This window comes from Pteropus medius, unplaced genomic scaffold, assembly GCF_902729225.1.
Source record: "Pteropus medius unplaced genomic scaffold, Ma_sr-lr_union100, whole genome shotgun sequence".
NCBI classification, from domain to species: domain Eukaryota; kingdom Metazoa; phylum Chordata; class Mammalia; order Chiroptera; family Pteropodidae; genus Pteropus; species Pteropus medius.
In genome coordinates, this window is record NW_024354875.1 from 7,223,530 (window position 1) to 7,239,986 (window position 16,457).

At 41.8% G+C, this 16,457-nt stretch overlaps 1 pseudogene; it reads left to right on the forward strand.

The window, feature by feature from the left end:
- Nucleotides 1–1,176: 1,176 nt before the first annotated feature.
- Nucleotides 1,177–2,324, forward strand: LOC120597145 (acetyl-CoA acetyltransferase, cytosolic-like; annotated as a pseudogene).
- The last annotated feature ends 14,133 nt before the right edge of the window (nt 2,325–16,457 follow it).

A 16,457-nucleotide genomic window follows, 5' to 3' on the forward strand; every position in this document is an offset into this window, starting at 1 on the left:
GAAAAAAATTATGGCTTAATGGGAAAAATGTTGACTAAAATGTTTATTAAAATTAATTTTGGAAGTCTATGACTTAAATGCAGCAAGAATATGTGTCTAATTAATGTTTAGTCTAAGAAACAACAATAGCATGTTTCTCTTTGACATAAAATGAGAGTATGTTAGCTCATAAAGTACCATTTGATCATTCATTTATCCAGCATCTGCTGATTGTCTACTCTCTCTCTGGTGCTGGAGAGAAATGACGACAAAAATCTCCGTGTTCTCTGTGTCTGAAGCAGGCCATCTGCAGACTCTCTGGTCCAACTTTTTTTCTTGTACCTAGCTGAAACATGGACCTGAAGTCAGTTCCATGTGTCCAGCCTTCCAGTCGAGGGTAGGACTGCAGGCGAGGGAATTCTCATTTAGGCTTCTGGAGCCCCTAGGAATAGCTCAGCAGTGGGGAGAAGCACCCTTTGTATGTGGGGACGGACTAGCTCCTTTACTGCGATTCATTGAGAATAGAAAGTCCAACGAAGAGTTTGAGAGAGAGCAGGTACCGATCCTACTCCCCACGTCCCTAGGGGCCAGCAGTGACATCTTCAGTACTATCTTTAATGCTGTTTAACTTCACTCCTGCTAAATCAAAGGCTTTCACAAAGCAAGGGTACGATGAATGTTTACCTATATGATTTGCCTTCTTTCAGGAAGATAAAAGCCAAGTGTCAAGCAAGATCAGCCAACTGTGTGCGTTAAAGGGCAGAGCCATGCATGTAGGTCTAAAAGGACTTATTTCCAATCCTATTAGATTTGACTGCCTGTGCATTCAATTATACTTGACCTCCTCTCTACTCCTCTCTCATCCCTCTGCCTCCGCCCACCCACAATTCTCACCAAGACTAAGAAAACAGTACAAGGATCAATTTCTGGGTTAGATACTTTATAACCAGCTTATTATACTCTCGAAGATATAACATTTAAAAAATATATTTATTGTTTCTCCTTAAATAAACTTCTTAACCTTTCTCGAGTGATGAAAATAACTCATTTCTCTTAGTTAATGGAATAGAAACCTTCTAGAGAGTAATCACAAAGTTGCATGCAGTTGTGATAACCTATAAGGCTTACGATCATGTCTTCCCTATTAACTCAGTCATTTTCTCCAGGAAGCAACACGTGAGGCGGTCAGGAGGCAGGATGTGTGCAGGTCCTGTGGTCCAAGACCCTGTGGTCTGGGCGGCGTGGATCATCACAGGCTCTTTCAGTGGTGCCTTGTCCATCATTCTCGTCCATGACCTGGGCTCAGCTGTCATCAAAGAATTCCTGAAGAGGGATGCTGTGGCTCCCGAAGAGGTGTCAGAAGTCATATTTGGACGTTTTGGCTGCAGGTCGCGGACAGAATGCTGTTCCATAAGCTGGTGTGGGTGCAGAGATCCCCTACTTGTTCCCGCGAGAGCTGCCAGGTGGTTAGTGGGTCAAGTCTAAAAGCCTCGAGCCTTGTAGCCCAGTCAATGCGGATAGGAGACCCCAGCCAGCACCATGGTTGCAGGAGGCATGGGAAGTATGAGCGAGGATCTTCACTTGGTTCACTTGAGGTCAAGCGTCAGGATGTGGGGTCACCACTGACAGTATGCTCCGTGATGGGCTTACAGATGCATTCCGCAACTGTCATATGGGCATTACAGATGAAAATGTAGCCCCAAAATGGCGAGTGAGTAGAGAAGATCAAGACAGTTTGCAGTTCTGTCCCGGAACAGGACAAAAGTGCACAGAAAGCCGGCCATTTTGGCAAAGAGATTGTGCCAGTTTTTATATCTTCTGGAAAAGGGCTTACTGATGTTCAATGATGAGTTTCCTCACCATGGGAGCAGCAAGGAAGCCATGTCTAAACTAAAGCCTGCTTCCTCACAGATGCAGCAATACGGTCACCCCAGCTAATGCTTCAGGAATAAATGGTGGTGCTGTAGCTGTGGTTCTTAGGGAGAGGTCAGAAGCTGGTAATTGTAGGCTTACACCTTTAGCACAGTTTCCTGGTCACAAACAGGGACCAGGGATGGAGCCTTCCATCTAGTTGCAAAAGCAGGTTGATCGCTGGAGGATGTAAACATATTTGAAATGAATAAGGCCTTATGCAGCCCTCTCTGTTGCAATAGCTGAAGAACTTGGATTAAACCGGAGATCATCATTCAGGGAGGAGCTATAGCCTTGGGCCAAACTCTTGGAGCATCTGGCTGTCGGTTTATTACCTCGTTACACACACTGGAGCGGAAGGGTGGCCATCGTGGCCTTGCTGCCCTATGCATCTGGGTGGGATGCGAATTGCAATGTGTGTTCAGAGAGGATGAAATTGCTTAACGATCATGCATAAACTAAACTTGAACCTCACTTCTTTCTAAACTAAGAAGGCACAAAATGACAAGGCGAAATCAGAGGACCAATGTGAGAAAGGAAGTCATCGCCCGCTGCACAAGAACGCAAGGCTTGACAGCTTGTATTTTCATGTGTATTATGCAAGATACCAGACAATTACGGCTATGTTGTTATAAATAAAACAGAAATCTGATCGATCAAAAAAAAAAAGAAAAATATTCAATCATTTGGAATAGGGATATGATTTCCAAAATTACATTTGCACTGTCAAGCAATAAAAAGAAGTAACATTTTAATGAGTGAATCCTTACATCATTTTAAGTTACAGAGTATGATTATCTGAATTTAGAAATGGGAAACCCTGAATTGTGTGGCAGAAAAGAATTTTTCTACGGAAGGCAATTTGCCAACCACTTCAAGAGGGAACTACTCAAGGACGTACTGGCAGTGTGCATGGCTCCCTTGACGATGCTTTCTACAATTTAATGTGAAAGGTTTTTGTGAGTCCTTGGACCTAGGATGAATGCCAGCAGGCTTCATTAGGCCATGGTCCATCCTGCCTGACCCCCAAATCCCACCTCTCACCCGAGGATACTTGGACTAGGGTTCAGGCTGGACACAACTATGCACCACTGAGAGATTCCTACTGTGGAGCCAACTGCCTTCCTCCTGAAGGAACCTCTAATCTTGCAAGTGATAGGTCAGTTCTGACAGGAACGAAGTTGTTAGGTTAAAGGGGACTTTGATCCAATGAGCTACACCTGGGGCTACACCTGTACCTCTAAAGTTTCACGAAGATTCTAGAGCTCCCCGTTGCTCCCAGCAGAAATGGATGCAACACTGAGTCGATGTATCAACTAAAAGATGTTTGCTGGGTAATAGAGAGTCTGAGATTTTCAGAGGACTCGATAGAATACCAGCCCACACTATCCCTTAAATATTGTCTAGAAAATCGGAATAATAAAGAAAAGGAGGAGTTATGTTTCTGTCTGAGTGACACTTAGAAACAAGAAGTTGACTGTGTTTTAATCAACAGAGTTAAAATAAGACATTAATCATCCTATTTCTGGGCCTAAGTCTTCTCGTCTTAAAGAATTATAATTATTTTAAAGTGAATAAAAAGCAGTGATAAATAGGCCAAGAGATGGCCACTGAATGACTAGAGGGTTTTGTGTGTGTGTTTATTTTTGTTTTTAACAAAGGCCAAAAACTGTTAGCTTTTAGAACTTTCAAATAATTGCTTTCAAAAGCATTATTAGGACAGTTCTGTGTAGAGGGCAGATGGCACCAAGCTCGAAGGAATACAGACTTAAATGGGAGCCTTTTTTCTTGGAGCCAAAGAAGATAAGCTGCAAAAAAGATTATTTGGGGGAAGGAGGGAGTTTGGGGCAAAGATGGTGACCCTTTTACACTTATTTGTAGTAGCATTAACTTGAGCAAATGTCATCTGTATTTATTTGCCCAGGGTTTGGAGAGCCGGCAGCAGTCACAGAAGTCCGCCCTAATGAGATTAAACCTTCTTGAAAACAATCTCTGAAGCATGAACCCTAGGCAGTCTATCATTTAACATTAGGTATAGGAACTGCTTATCAGATTTCTGTTTTAAATTTTTGTCAAAATTTCCCCAACCAGAAAAAGCCTTTGACACATTAGTAACCGATTTCGAAAGCTGAGGTTCACCTGCAATGTTTCACAGTCCGTGGGAGGCTCCCTGGGTCCAGATCACTGGGCATTGCAGGAGCCTGGTGGCTCACACCACTGCCTGTCAGTGCCTCAGGTGACAATCCACAGCAAAGAGCCAACGGGCTTCTCCTGGGGGACTGTCAGCTTCCTAAGACCAGTGCCCAGGCCTGTTTCCCCTCCCGCTGGACACTCTCAGCCAGTATAGGTTCTGGCACAGAGGCTGTGCTCAGTCAACATTTGTTGAAGTGACGAAGGAAGGAGCAGATGTGAATCAGCCTGGAACCACTTCTGAGGTTTCTGGTTCTAGATCTACACTGCTTTTCCCGGATGTCCCTTAATCTCTAGATGTCAACTACAACAGTACAAGTGTGGGAAGCGAGTCTCTCCGCAGGGCACCTCTCAGACCTGAGGGTGTGAAACGCACCTCACTGTGGGTGTTTTGGCATGTGATCATCATGCCTTCTTGTTCCTAAGCAGATTTCCAATATGGAGAAGCAGCTGATGTCTTCGCTGTCATTTTATTTATGATGAAAAAAGAAAAGTGGTCAGGACTTTGCCCTTACTGAGAACTTTGGAGCCACAGAGGGATCCTTTTCCCTCTAGGGTCATCTTCAAGAGGCAGTTTATCATTAGGAGCTCTCGTCAAGAAATGCCTGAAATTTGCACGTTGTGCATAACCCAGAAAAAGAAAAACACAATATCTAGTTTGTGCAAATCAAACAAATGGCAGCTAAAAAAAATGGCTTCTTATTTGTCAGCGCATTAAGTATCCTCTGTGCCTATCCTCTGCTCCTCAGAGCAGAGTTCTGCTTGTCCTACATATGTTGATTCTAGTAACAATGAGTACAGCAGGACATAGGACCAAAGAAGACTATACACATTGGGACTTCATTAAAGAAATGGAGAATGCTTCGGGCTAACGTCTGAATGTTAGCAAATCACCAATAACAGAGCATTTCCTTTTTTCCTCTGGGCAAGGTGACATTCGGGAGAAGGATGGTAAAGTTTGAGATGAACAAGGCTGTCTTTTAAATCTTTAATAAAAGCGCCTTGAATTTGGGCTAATTCTGGGTTGCTTGTAGATATCGCTAGCTGCCTGATGGATAGAGAGTTTCATATAATGTCCCACAGGTACACTGAGCCCTTGACGGCCCAGCCCAGGACACAAAAATGTTCTTAAGCCTCAATGTCAAGAGTGGAGGTGGTTTATTTGAGTATGTGCCAATACAGCACTAAATCAGAAGGAAAAATAGAAAAAGGAGAATGTGAAAGCAATTAAAAAAAAAAAGTAAGAAGGAGAGAATGAGAAGCACTTAGAATAAGTAAGGTTTTGGGGGGAGGAGGAGGGAAGAGCCTGTAAAGAAAAGCATTAATTATCCGCTGAAGTTGGAGTAACTCAAAGAGAGGATTTAGCCTGGAAATGGAGTGCTCAGAAAACATTTTATTTTTGGGATTTCACGATGAATAATCATACCGAAGTCCTCTGAACGAGACTTTATTTTATTATATCTAACCTAAGCAGCGATGGAGTGTCTTCTGACCTATGGATGTAAAGAGGGACAATCCTGCTGTAGGGAACTCTGCACAGACCAGAAAATCCAGGAGAGAGCCTCGTGGTCTCCCACGTGATGGCGATGCCTTTCTCATTGGGGAAAATCAGGGTTGCAAACCTTGCTTCGTTTTTGCAGGGCTCAAAATAATGTTGTCAGAATACACTTATATCTGGAATATCTCTAGAAGTCTGTACAAGAAGCTGGTAATAGTAACTATCTTCAGAGTGGAAACTGGACAAAGTTGGAATTTTTTAAACAATATTTCTGTACTTTTCTTTGTATTTTAAAGAAAGTATTCAGCACATTTTTTTCAGTAAGCTTTTTATTTAATTAAGGTATAATTGACATATAACATTATATTAGTTTCAAGTATATAACACAATGATTCAATATTTGTATATATTGTAAAATGACCACCATAACAGGTCTAGTTAACATCCTAGCAACATGCTATTTTACAGCATTTGTGCTGATACATCTTGAATTGGACCATGTCCAGAAATAACATTTTATTGGCAAAAGAGGAGGAGGAAGATTTATTTTGGAAATGAGAAAAAAGAGAGATTCCAAAAAATGACACAGCGATTTTTACCATGGGTTCACTTGTTTTGCATGTGAGAATTCTTACACACTAGTAATAAATCTTTTTTTGGAAGAGCAATAGATTTTTTAAAAAGGGACACAGCTGCCTATCTGTTGCATGGGTGACCTGCTTTCCTGCCCCTGCTCCGAAGACAAATCTCGTTGCCTTGCTAATCCTCCAAACGTCCTCACGCCATCTTTATTGACTTGACATGTTCCGTCCAAACAGTCATTCCATTTTTGCGTTTGCATATCTCCAGAGGAGCCTTGTGCTGAATCCACATAGTCTCTGCTTTAAGACAGACAACTCTGTACTCAGAAAAGGAGGAGGCACAGTGACTAACCGGAAAAATCCTCCGGTCAAAGCTAAAGTCGACTTTCTGGCAATTTCTGCTGTGAGAGCTGGCGGAGCGGTCTGGGCGCAAGGAGCAGGTGCTTAGAAGCTCCGCGTTTCAGACGGTAAGTCAGTGTTGAGTCTTGATGTGAATGCTTGTCAGAAAGAGGCCGTGCTAAATTAAATTACTGCAAACAGATGCGGTGAACATTAGGAAATTGTGTTTAATCGGCCACAACTGTTAAAGACTTGGCAAACGTTTCCACAGAAATGTGAGCAGTTGAGAGCCCACTGCGTCCGGGCACCGCGTTCCCAGCCAAACGCAGTGGTTTTGTTCTGAATGAGGCGAAAGGCTAAGGCACCAAATGTCCTACTTCCAATGAGGAGCAGACAGGCCCCAGCATGAACAAAGAGAAAGGGCGGTCCTAACCCAAGGCTGGCCACCATCGTCCCATTTCCAGCCAAATAATGTCCCTGTTTAGAAATATTCATGAGGAAATTTCTGGTCCCTATTTTAAGATTGAACATATAAAACAGAACAATGGACCACAAAGAACAGAAGAACAACTGAAATATACTTAAAGATCAATGGTGGAGAAGTCGTTCTACAGTTAATTTCGGGTGCCTTCCTCAGTGGGAAAATACGAGATTTCACTTTCACCAAATGGGAGACAGAATAAAATCAGGACTCTCTAAGACTGACTTCGAAGTTAAAATATGACATACTTCATTAATTTGGAATACATTGTGCTAATTTAATTTCTAACAATCCGATTAGAGATGTTAAAGAAATAGTTTTAGGCATGGGGCTTTGCTTTTGAATATATCCAGGTTTACGAAGTAAAGGTTTTCATTTCTTTGATGACTAGATAAATGAGAGCAGAATGTTTATAGGTAAAATTGTTTTTTTTTCATTCTAAAAAAAGTTCTTCCAAATCATTTGAACAAGTTCAATAGTGTATAGGTTCTTTGTTTTCCTATTGAACGGTGTGATTTTCCTCAAAGCCTCCATCTACTGGGTTGACGGGAGGCTGGAGGGACGTTTGCTGGGGCTACCATAACGAAATATTACAGACTAGATCGCTTAAACAAGAGAAATTTATTTTCTCACACGTGTGGTGGCTAGAAGTCCAAGATCAAGGTGCCGGCAGGTCTGGTTTACTCCAAGGTCTCTGTACTTGGCTTGCAGATGGCTGCCTTCTCTCTGTGGCCTCACATGACTTTCCTCTATGCACGCACATTCCCGGTGTCTCTTCGTGTGTCCAAATATTCTCTTCTGATAAGGACACCAGCCAGATTGGATTAGGACCACCCTAAATGCTTCATTTTAACTTAATCCCTTTTAAAGGACATATCTCCAGATATAGTCACATTCTGAGATATTGGGGGTCAGAGCTTCAATATATAAATTTTGGAAAGACATAATTCACTCTACAATAGAAAGAAACACCTATAATTTATTTTAACTCAATCTTTTAACAGTTTCTTTAGACAAATGCTGAGTCCCTTTAAGGCCTTTCACACTTCCTCTCTCTGCCTCTCCCCACAGTGGCCTCTGGGCTTATTGCATGTTTGTATTTTATAGGACCCTGGGTGGAGCGTGGCCCCTGCTGTGTCTGCTGGGTCCACACTGATCTCTCTGCAGAAAGCCTGGACCGGTCTTCTTCCTGGTCCAGTGGAGAGCTGAGATGTGCCTGATCCCATCTTGGCTGTGGGGATGATCTACTGACTTTCCCAGTTGGCACCTATGGTCCTGGTGTCCCTGGTCTTGGGATCCCCAGCTGTGCTGGCCCCAGGCCTCTGCTGGTGCACCTGAGCACTCAGAAAGCACTGCTCTCTCTTGCACGCACGCAGTAAGGTCTCATTTCCCTGCCTGCCACTGAAGGCTCTGGGGAACTAGAGGTGGTGACTCAGGCTCATCTAGCCTCGGGGTTCTCACTGCACCTCCCTCACACCACCACAGTGTCATGTTAGATGTCACTTAACCTGCAAAATGACAGCTTTATTTCTCTTAGAGATGCTCTAGTGCATTTTCATGGAAGAGGGCCACTAGCCCTGCTGTTTTCTGGCTTCCCCAAATCTAGCTTGGGGTTTCTCTCCCTCCTCTCTTACACACACACTCATGCACGCATGCGCGTGCACACACTCATGCACGCATGCGCGTGCGCGCGCGCGCGCGCGCACGCACACACACACACACACACACACAACACGGTTGCTTTCAGGGAAGAGGAGATAGAAATCTTTGAGTTCTTTGCTTCTCCTATTCTCCCTTCGTCCACTTGCAAGAAGAGGTGGGTTTCACTCTTTTCCTGCATTATAGTCTCTTAGTCATTGAAGGGAAAAAAAGGTTCTTTTTTAATTTTAAGGAAGGAACTCTACCATCTAGGTAAATAAAGTAAATAAAGGATTTAATAATCCTCAATCTCACTTTCACACATTCTCTCCAGTTTGATAGTCGAGCTGATTGTCTTGTCGCTTCTAGATGCAGTTCTCAAGTTAATAGTCAAACTGGGAAGTAACCATATTGCTCTGCTGAGTTTTAGCCTTTTTCCTGAAGCTCTGAAATGTAAAGTTTTAGTGGGTGTGACGCTAACATGAAAATAAAGTTTATAGAATACGGAACAATACCCAAACACATTTCCTTATATGCGTTTACCAAGTTCATGTGCACGTTCCTGGTGGGAACAGGGTTCTGAGCTCTGTCCACTGCTATTAGCATTGCATCCCATCTTTCAAATGTTCCAGTGACGCAAACTTGCACAGGATACTTCACATCACTAAGCCTTAATCCTCATCTATAAAATAAGGAAAATAACATCCCAACAAGATTATTGTAAAGATTACATCAAATAATGCTTTTAAGCCCCAGATACCTATGAGGTATTATTACTGAAAACAGCTTCTCAGGGCTCATTCTTCCTAAGAAAGTTCAGACAATGCTACCTTGAGTGGTGGCTCCTTGGAGCACTGGGTACGTTCCAGCAGCTGTGTCAGAGGTTCAGGAGGTGGAATGCTTGGTCACTCGAAGAGAGCTTGTCTCCATTTACTGAGGTCCCTAAGTGAGTACACTGAAGAAAATACTCTAAGCAAGGAGCAGAAGGCGGAATAGCACAGTGGAGGACAATCCTAAACATCGGAGATGTGAACCCATAGGGATGTATGCAAAACTGTATAGTGGGGGCGTCAGAGGGATGTGACATCTGGGGGTGGGGCACCTGACTCAAGCCAAAGGTTAGTAAGAGTGCCCTGCCCAATCTGAGTGGAAAGTAGCACCTAGGGAGCTCTCACCTGGTTTATGCTTCCCCAGGACCCTTGAGACAAGGACTGGTGTAATTCTGTGACGGTCTGACTTTGCTCTGAGAGCTGAGGTTAGAATTCCCTGCCCGTTGCTGTCTGATCACAGTCAAGTCGTGCTGCCTACCTGGTGTTATGATGTCGTTCACATCACACCCTGGGGTCAGCGCCCCCTCTTTACGGGGAAGGAAAGAGGCCCCTACTGGCCCAAGAGCTGATCCTTAGGCCCAGCCTGGCTTTGTCTGGATTCTGGACACTTTTAAAAGTCAACTTTATTGAGGACGAATTTACATACAATTCAATGAGGTTTAAGAAATTATACACCCTAGTAACTACCACCATAATCAAGTTACAGAAATTTTCCATCACCCCCAAAAGTCCTGCCCCCTGTTTGAGGACCCATCTCTCTACCTGCACTTTTTCAAAAAACAGCTTATTGAGATATAATCCACACTCCATACCATCCATTCATTTTAAGTGAACAATTCAATGATTTTTAGTATAGTCACAGAGTTGTACAGCCATCACATCACAATCTACTTTAGAACATCTTAATCATCCCCAGAAGAAACTCATTATCAGTCACTTCCTATCACATGGCCAAAGGGGTGACAAATGCTCTGGGATCTCTCTTATAAAACTACTAATCCTATTCATGAGGGCTCTGCCTTTATGTCCTAATCACCTCCTGAAAACCCCACCTCCAAATATGAATTTCATTATATGAATTTGGGGGGAGGGGGACGCAAGCATTGAGTCCCTAGCAAGGGCCAGAGCTGCAGATGAAAGTCTTACTGGGCTTGAGAGTCTGACATCACATGAAGGTTAGAAACAGTGAGTCTTGTGACCCAATGGAAGCTTGCGGTCTAGTGCTGATTTTTTTTTTTTTTATCAGAAATAACTTCGGTTCTTCTTATCAGCTCCACCCATGAGGTTGTACTAAGTTTTAAAAGACCTGGAACTAAACAAACAAACAAAAGAACAACCAAAACACACATATAAAAAAAAAAAGGAAACGAAAAAGCCCTGGGACTCTGTTGGCATGGGTGGCATCACCCAACCAGGAATTCCGAGTGCTCCTTTAAAACCAAAGCTGAATCAGCTAGAAGGATCCTCCAGATCTCTTCGTTTCGTAGTATGACTTTAATTATATCGTTGGAGTACTCTACTCATTTCAATGTGTATGATAGTTCTCAAGAAACAATACGCATTCGACCAGAACACCTCATTCCCCTTCCTCAGGTTCTTTCCCCTCAAGAACCAGCATCTGTCAGTGGGTTTTGGCAGCTCTGTTCTTGTTCATATCTTCACAAGCACTTAGTAAAACCAAAGGAAATAAAGTCCTTCCCCTGCCCACATACGAAAGTGAAAGGCAATAAACAGTACCGTGGCTCTTGAATATGTCAAAAAATAGAGATGATCTAATTAAAAAAACAAAACAAAACAGAGAATTTGTATCAGATTGGAAGGATGACATGTTGAAACCAATGATCAAAATTATGGAAATGAAGGTAGAGAGTGTTCCAGGAAATAAATCACTATCGATCAGAAAGAACAAACCATTCTCTCATTGAACGAAATATTAACATGTGTAGGTGCCGAAAGACCAATAGGAAACCAGAACATGTCATTCTAAAATCAGGAGATATTTGTTTAACTGATATTGGTCAATGCCCTAAATCATTTTACTTCCTGTTAATTGAATCATAAAAATGAAACTGGATACAAAATATTTGACTATATAATTCAAATTAAGTCTTTACCTAGAGATTGAGCTTCTTAATCAGTGGGTTTCAAACATTTGACCCTGGCCCACAGTAAGAAATATATTTGACATCAAAATCGGGTGTACACACATACACACATACACATATGCTCTCTCTCTCCATAAAATTTTCATATTACCTCTACCACAGGCAATGCATTCTGACGTTTTCTTTCTAGTCTACTTTATTTTACTCTATTTCTCATTTTTAAAATGCTGTGAGAGACCCACTAAGTTTATTTCATGATTCACTAATGGATTGCGGTTCACAGCCTGAAAAATGTTTATTAAATGGCCTGACATCTGATATGCAATGTCCTAATTTCTGAGGCCACACCTACTACTGCTTCTGCTGAGAAATTGCAGACCTGGGGTACAATGGAAGCTTTCTTTAGCTCAAGGCTATAACCAGAGTTCCTGAAATATGAACTACACTTCCCAGCTGTGTTTCCAGTGGTTTGCTCCCATTTCTTAGGTGGATGTGGTTTCTGTCACTTCTCCAAATTACCTGGGAAGCCAGTGTTCTTGGTAGAGCAGGACAGCATCTTCAGGATAACTGCACCCTCTCCTCTTCCTCTCATCTTCCTCTGGTGTTGTTGCCCTTGGACACTACCAAGGCACCAGGTTGGTGTTGCTTCCAGTTGTGGTCAAAACTGGCCTTAGCTCTGGTCCCACTCAACCTGATTCACTCCCTTCTGGTTCTACTGCTGATCCTGGCATCCTCGCTCAAGTACCTCTACCACCTCATGGAGGTTGCTCTATAGACCGTGGCTCCTGGACCACTGTCCACTGTATCTTCGAGGTGTAGGAGACTCCTCAATCTGAGGGTTGGTTCCTAGGTTACCAGGATTGTATAGTCTCATTGCACAGAATAGCGATGCCATCCTCAGAGGAAGCTATTCAATGTCAGTGGAAGGGGTCTCCATCTAAAGTGCTGCGGTTGTGACTCATCCCCCTGAGAATTCTTCCTGATGCTCCAAAGCAGGGCAATGACCATAGATTTCCCTCTGGCTTAGGGACCCTCTGTTTCTGCAGGACACCCTCCCCAGCAGTTTCCATGTGGCATTCTCTCTCCCTCCTGGTGGGGAGAGATGTTGACCCAAATATGTAGGATGTACAAGAAATCTCCCAAACCCTCTTTACAGGCTCTGGGCTAAAGAACATTGCCTATGTGTGCTATGGGAAGTTTGCGTTTGAAACAAATATGGATCTGGGTTTGAAACAGTGCCACCCATTACAAAATTGGGTTGGAATAGCTATATAAAACTTATTCACAGACAAAAACATCCTTCCTTACAATGGCATTGTTGACAGGTTCCAGTGTACTGTTGAACTCTTGGCAGAAATTACAGGTTTTGGTAACTATACATGTATAAGGAAATGTTTTAGTGCTACATCTATACAGTGAGTACTCAAAAAGATACTTATTGGTTAAATAAGTTAATTTGGTTAAATTGGTTAATTTAAGAAGTAAACTTAACTTATGAACTAAAAAATTCTTAAGGTTGGAAGGACTCTACTAGAGTTAATCTAATTCAGTTTTTTTTTTGCTATTTGCATTCCATTTTAGTAGATTAATCTGGAATGCATTTGGCTGCAAATAGAAAATCTATGTGGCTTAAACAAATAAGGATGTATTTTTCTCACACGGCAAGGTATCAAGACGTAAGCAGTTGCTGGATTTGGTTTAGCAGCTCAGTGACGTCAGAACAGAGTCAAGTCTTCCTTTTCCTCATGGTTTCAAGATAGCTTCTGTAGCGCTTAGCATCACATCTGCACTCAAGGTAGAATAAAGGTGGGGAGATCACCAGCCACATCTGTCCCTCTTTATTGGGAAATCAAAAGCTCACCCAAATTCACCTCACAAGGAATTTCTCCAAGGTCTAAGGTGCTCTAAGGTTAGAACAGTGTTGTCTGTTTACCTCTGAGTAAAATTGAAGTGTGGTTACAAAGGAAGAAGAAAGAGGATGGATATTAAGTAAGCAATTGTGAGTGACGGCTAGATTTCTTCAACTGTGACCATTCGTCCTTGCTTGAATATCTTCAGGTCAAGGGTATAGCCTGTTTCATTTTTGGCAGTTCTAGAAAGCTCGTTATATTTTAAGCCAACCCCCTTCCCTATAACTCGTCCCTGTGGCCTCTGGTTCTGCCCTGTGGAGCTAAGTAGACAAATTTGAATACTTCTTCTCAGTGACAGCCATACAAATATTTGAAGACAATTGTCGTATCTCCTCTAATTCTCCTCTAATCCATATGAAGCATCTCCATTTGGGTCCTCATGTCACATGACTTCGAGCATTCCCACGTTTTTGTTTGCTCCTCTCTGGGTCTATTCCAGTTTATCAAAATTTCTATTAGACTTTGTTCCCCCAAATGATCTCATTGGTCAAGGCATGGCCTGAGCAAAGCTGGAAAAGCCAAACGAGTCTCTCTGTTGTTCTGGGTTACCACTAAGGCAACCAAGTTGGCATATCTTCCATGAACTTCCTGCTGGCAACTCAGCCAACTAAAGACCATAAATCCTTTTGATCCCTTCATCTTCCTTTACTTACATATTTGCTGTAAGGATCTTATTTATTAGCAGTATATTTTATGGTATTTTATTTGACTCGGATTTCTAGCTTATTGAGTTCTTTTCAGATTTCAATTCTATTACCCAGGGCATTGATTATTCCTCCCAGAATCATCACATTATCTATGAATGAGACAAATGGGTGTTGTTCTTGCCTCTATATAAACCCCCTTAAAGTATTTTCAACAAAAAGTCAAAATAGACTCTTTCGATCTGCCACCAGTGACTTCTTTCTAAAGCAAAGCTGATCATCATTCAGTTGAGGTCCTTCAACACTTTAGGAATTCATTTCATGATCATTCAACCCACATTTCACCTTTTGTCCTAAAGATGTTAGGGGTTCCTACTTGAACTATTTTGCAAACATTCTGATCTGCAGCTCAGTCTCCTGATCAAATAACTTAGAAATCTGGTGAAGTTTCTATGGGAAGACTTTTCCCAATAAATTTATGCTATCCCTCAGGGAGCACTAATTCCCCTTCTAAGGTCTTCAAATTACCTTTACATATCCCAGCCTAGAACTTTTTATGATCGTGTTGTTCTTCTTATATTGGACACTGGAAAGTCAGTGCAAAATTTGGAGCTGAATCACAACTGCTATCAAATTGAACATTAAGCCAGGGGTTAGCACAAAGGCGAAAATTATATGTAATTAAAGTTATATTTGAAAATCACTTAAATGATTCATCAAGTATAGTCACATGGTGTGCCACACACAGTCTTGCACAGTAATCTTTTTCCTTGTCAAAGCTTGACAACCACTGAGCTAGACTAAAGAAAGCTTACAAAAGGAAGCCCATCACAGAACTTTTAAAACATTTTATCAAATCCATCTCTAGCAGTGAATGAGGGAAGGATGGAGAAATCTAAAGTATCCCTGTTGGCAGTAGGGTTTAATTTGTGTTGTTTTAATATGAACCTTTTATAATCTCAATTCATAGTAATGGATTTTTTTGTTGGTATAAGAAGAATTGAAAGTTATCTATCAAAGTACCTACCTAGTACAGGGTCTGATACCTAGTAGATTTGAATTTTAATCTTTTTAGATTAAATATATACACACTATTCTTTGGAAGGTTGGAGAAAAGATCTTGGCCATTGACATCTTATTTTCCAAAACAGCTCTTCTCTTCCATGACCTTGGGCATGGGTCCTACGATAATCCCTTACTGTACATTGATCCTTATAATTAGTTTCTGCAGAAATAAAATCATAGAGTTGAAAGGTGGACTTTGTTTCCAGATGACAGTAAGTTGGCATGGCTGACTTTATCATTTTTCAGTTATTTGACCCTAGACTAGTTAGCTTTTTTAAACTTATTTCCCTACCTTCAGAAAAGATGTTGACAACTGCATCGACAATTTAAGACATATGTGTAAAGTACCTAGATCAGGGTAGATCCAGGTGTCTATGCCATATACCAAAGTCATATTTCAGGAAAAGACAATTTAATTCAAAAATTATAAAGGGAAATTATTTCGATAAGAATTAATGTAAAAAGTCCACCTCGATAAATAGAAATCCAGCATTCGGTCTTTTTATCCATTAACATTGCCTGCAAGCACGTTAACTAACAGGTTAAAATGAATTACATCTATAATAAAAATTAAGAAAATGTTTTATGTAATCATTTTTTCCTTTAAAATGATGACTTTGGGCGTATTAGTTTCCTGGGCTGCTGTAATAAAGTACCAAAAACTGAGTGGCTTAAAACAACAGAAATTTGTCATCTCACAGTTCCGGAGGTTAGAAGTTTGAAAGCAAAATATGGGTAAGTCCACACTCCCCATGACACCTCCAGGGGAGAATCCTTCCTCGCCTCTTCTAGATTCTGCTGTTTCGCAGGAATGTTTGGCATTCCTTGGCTTGCAGATGCATCGCTCCAATCACATGGCTGCCTTCTCTCTCTGTGTCTCATCTCTTCACTCTCTCTGTGTCTCTGTACCCAAATTTCCCCTTTTTATAAGGACACCAGTCATATTGGATGAGGGCTCATTCTAATAAGCTCCTTATAACTTAATTACCTCTGCAAAGGTCCTATTTCCAAATAAAGTCACAGTCTGAGATTCTGGGGGTTAGGACTTTACCATATCTTTCTTGGGAGGCATGGGGGCAGGGAGGGACACATTCAACCCATAACACTGGACTTGAGCAAGGAATTATGGGGCCATACTAGCTATTTGAGCAAAAGTAATGGCCACAGAAGCTAACTTCGGGAGGCGAGCATTGGGCAGGAGGGGAGGGTGGCAAGGAAGGATTTTCCATGCCCATTTCTGTTAACATGACATTTGTAGAGGTACATGTTGATGCTCATGGAGAGAG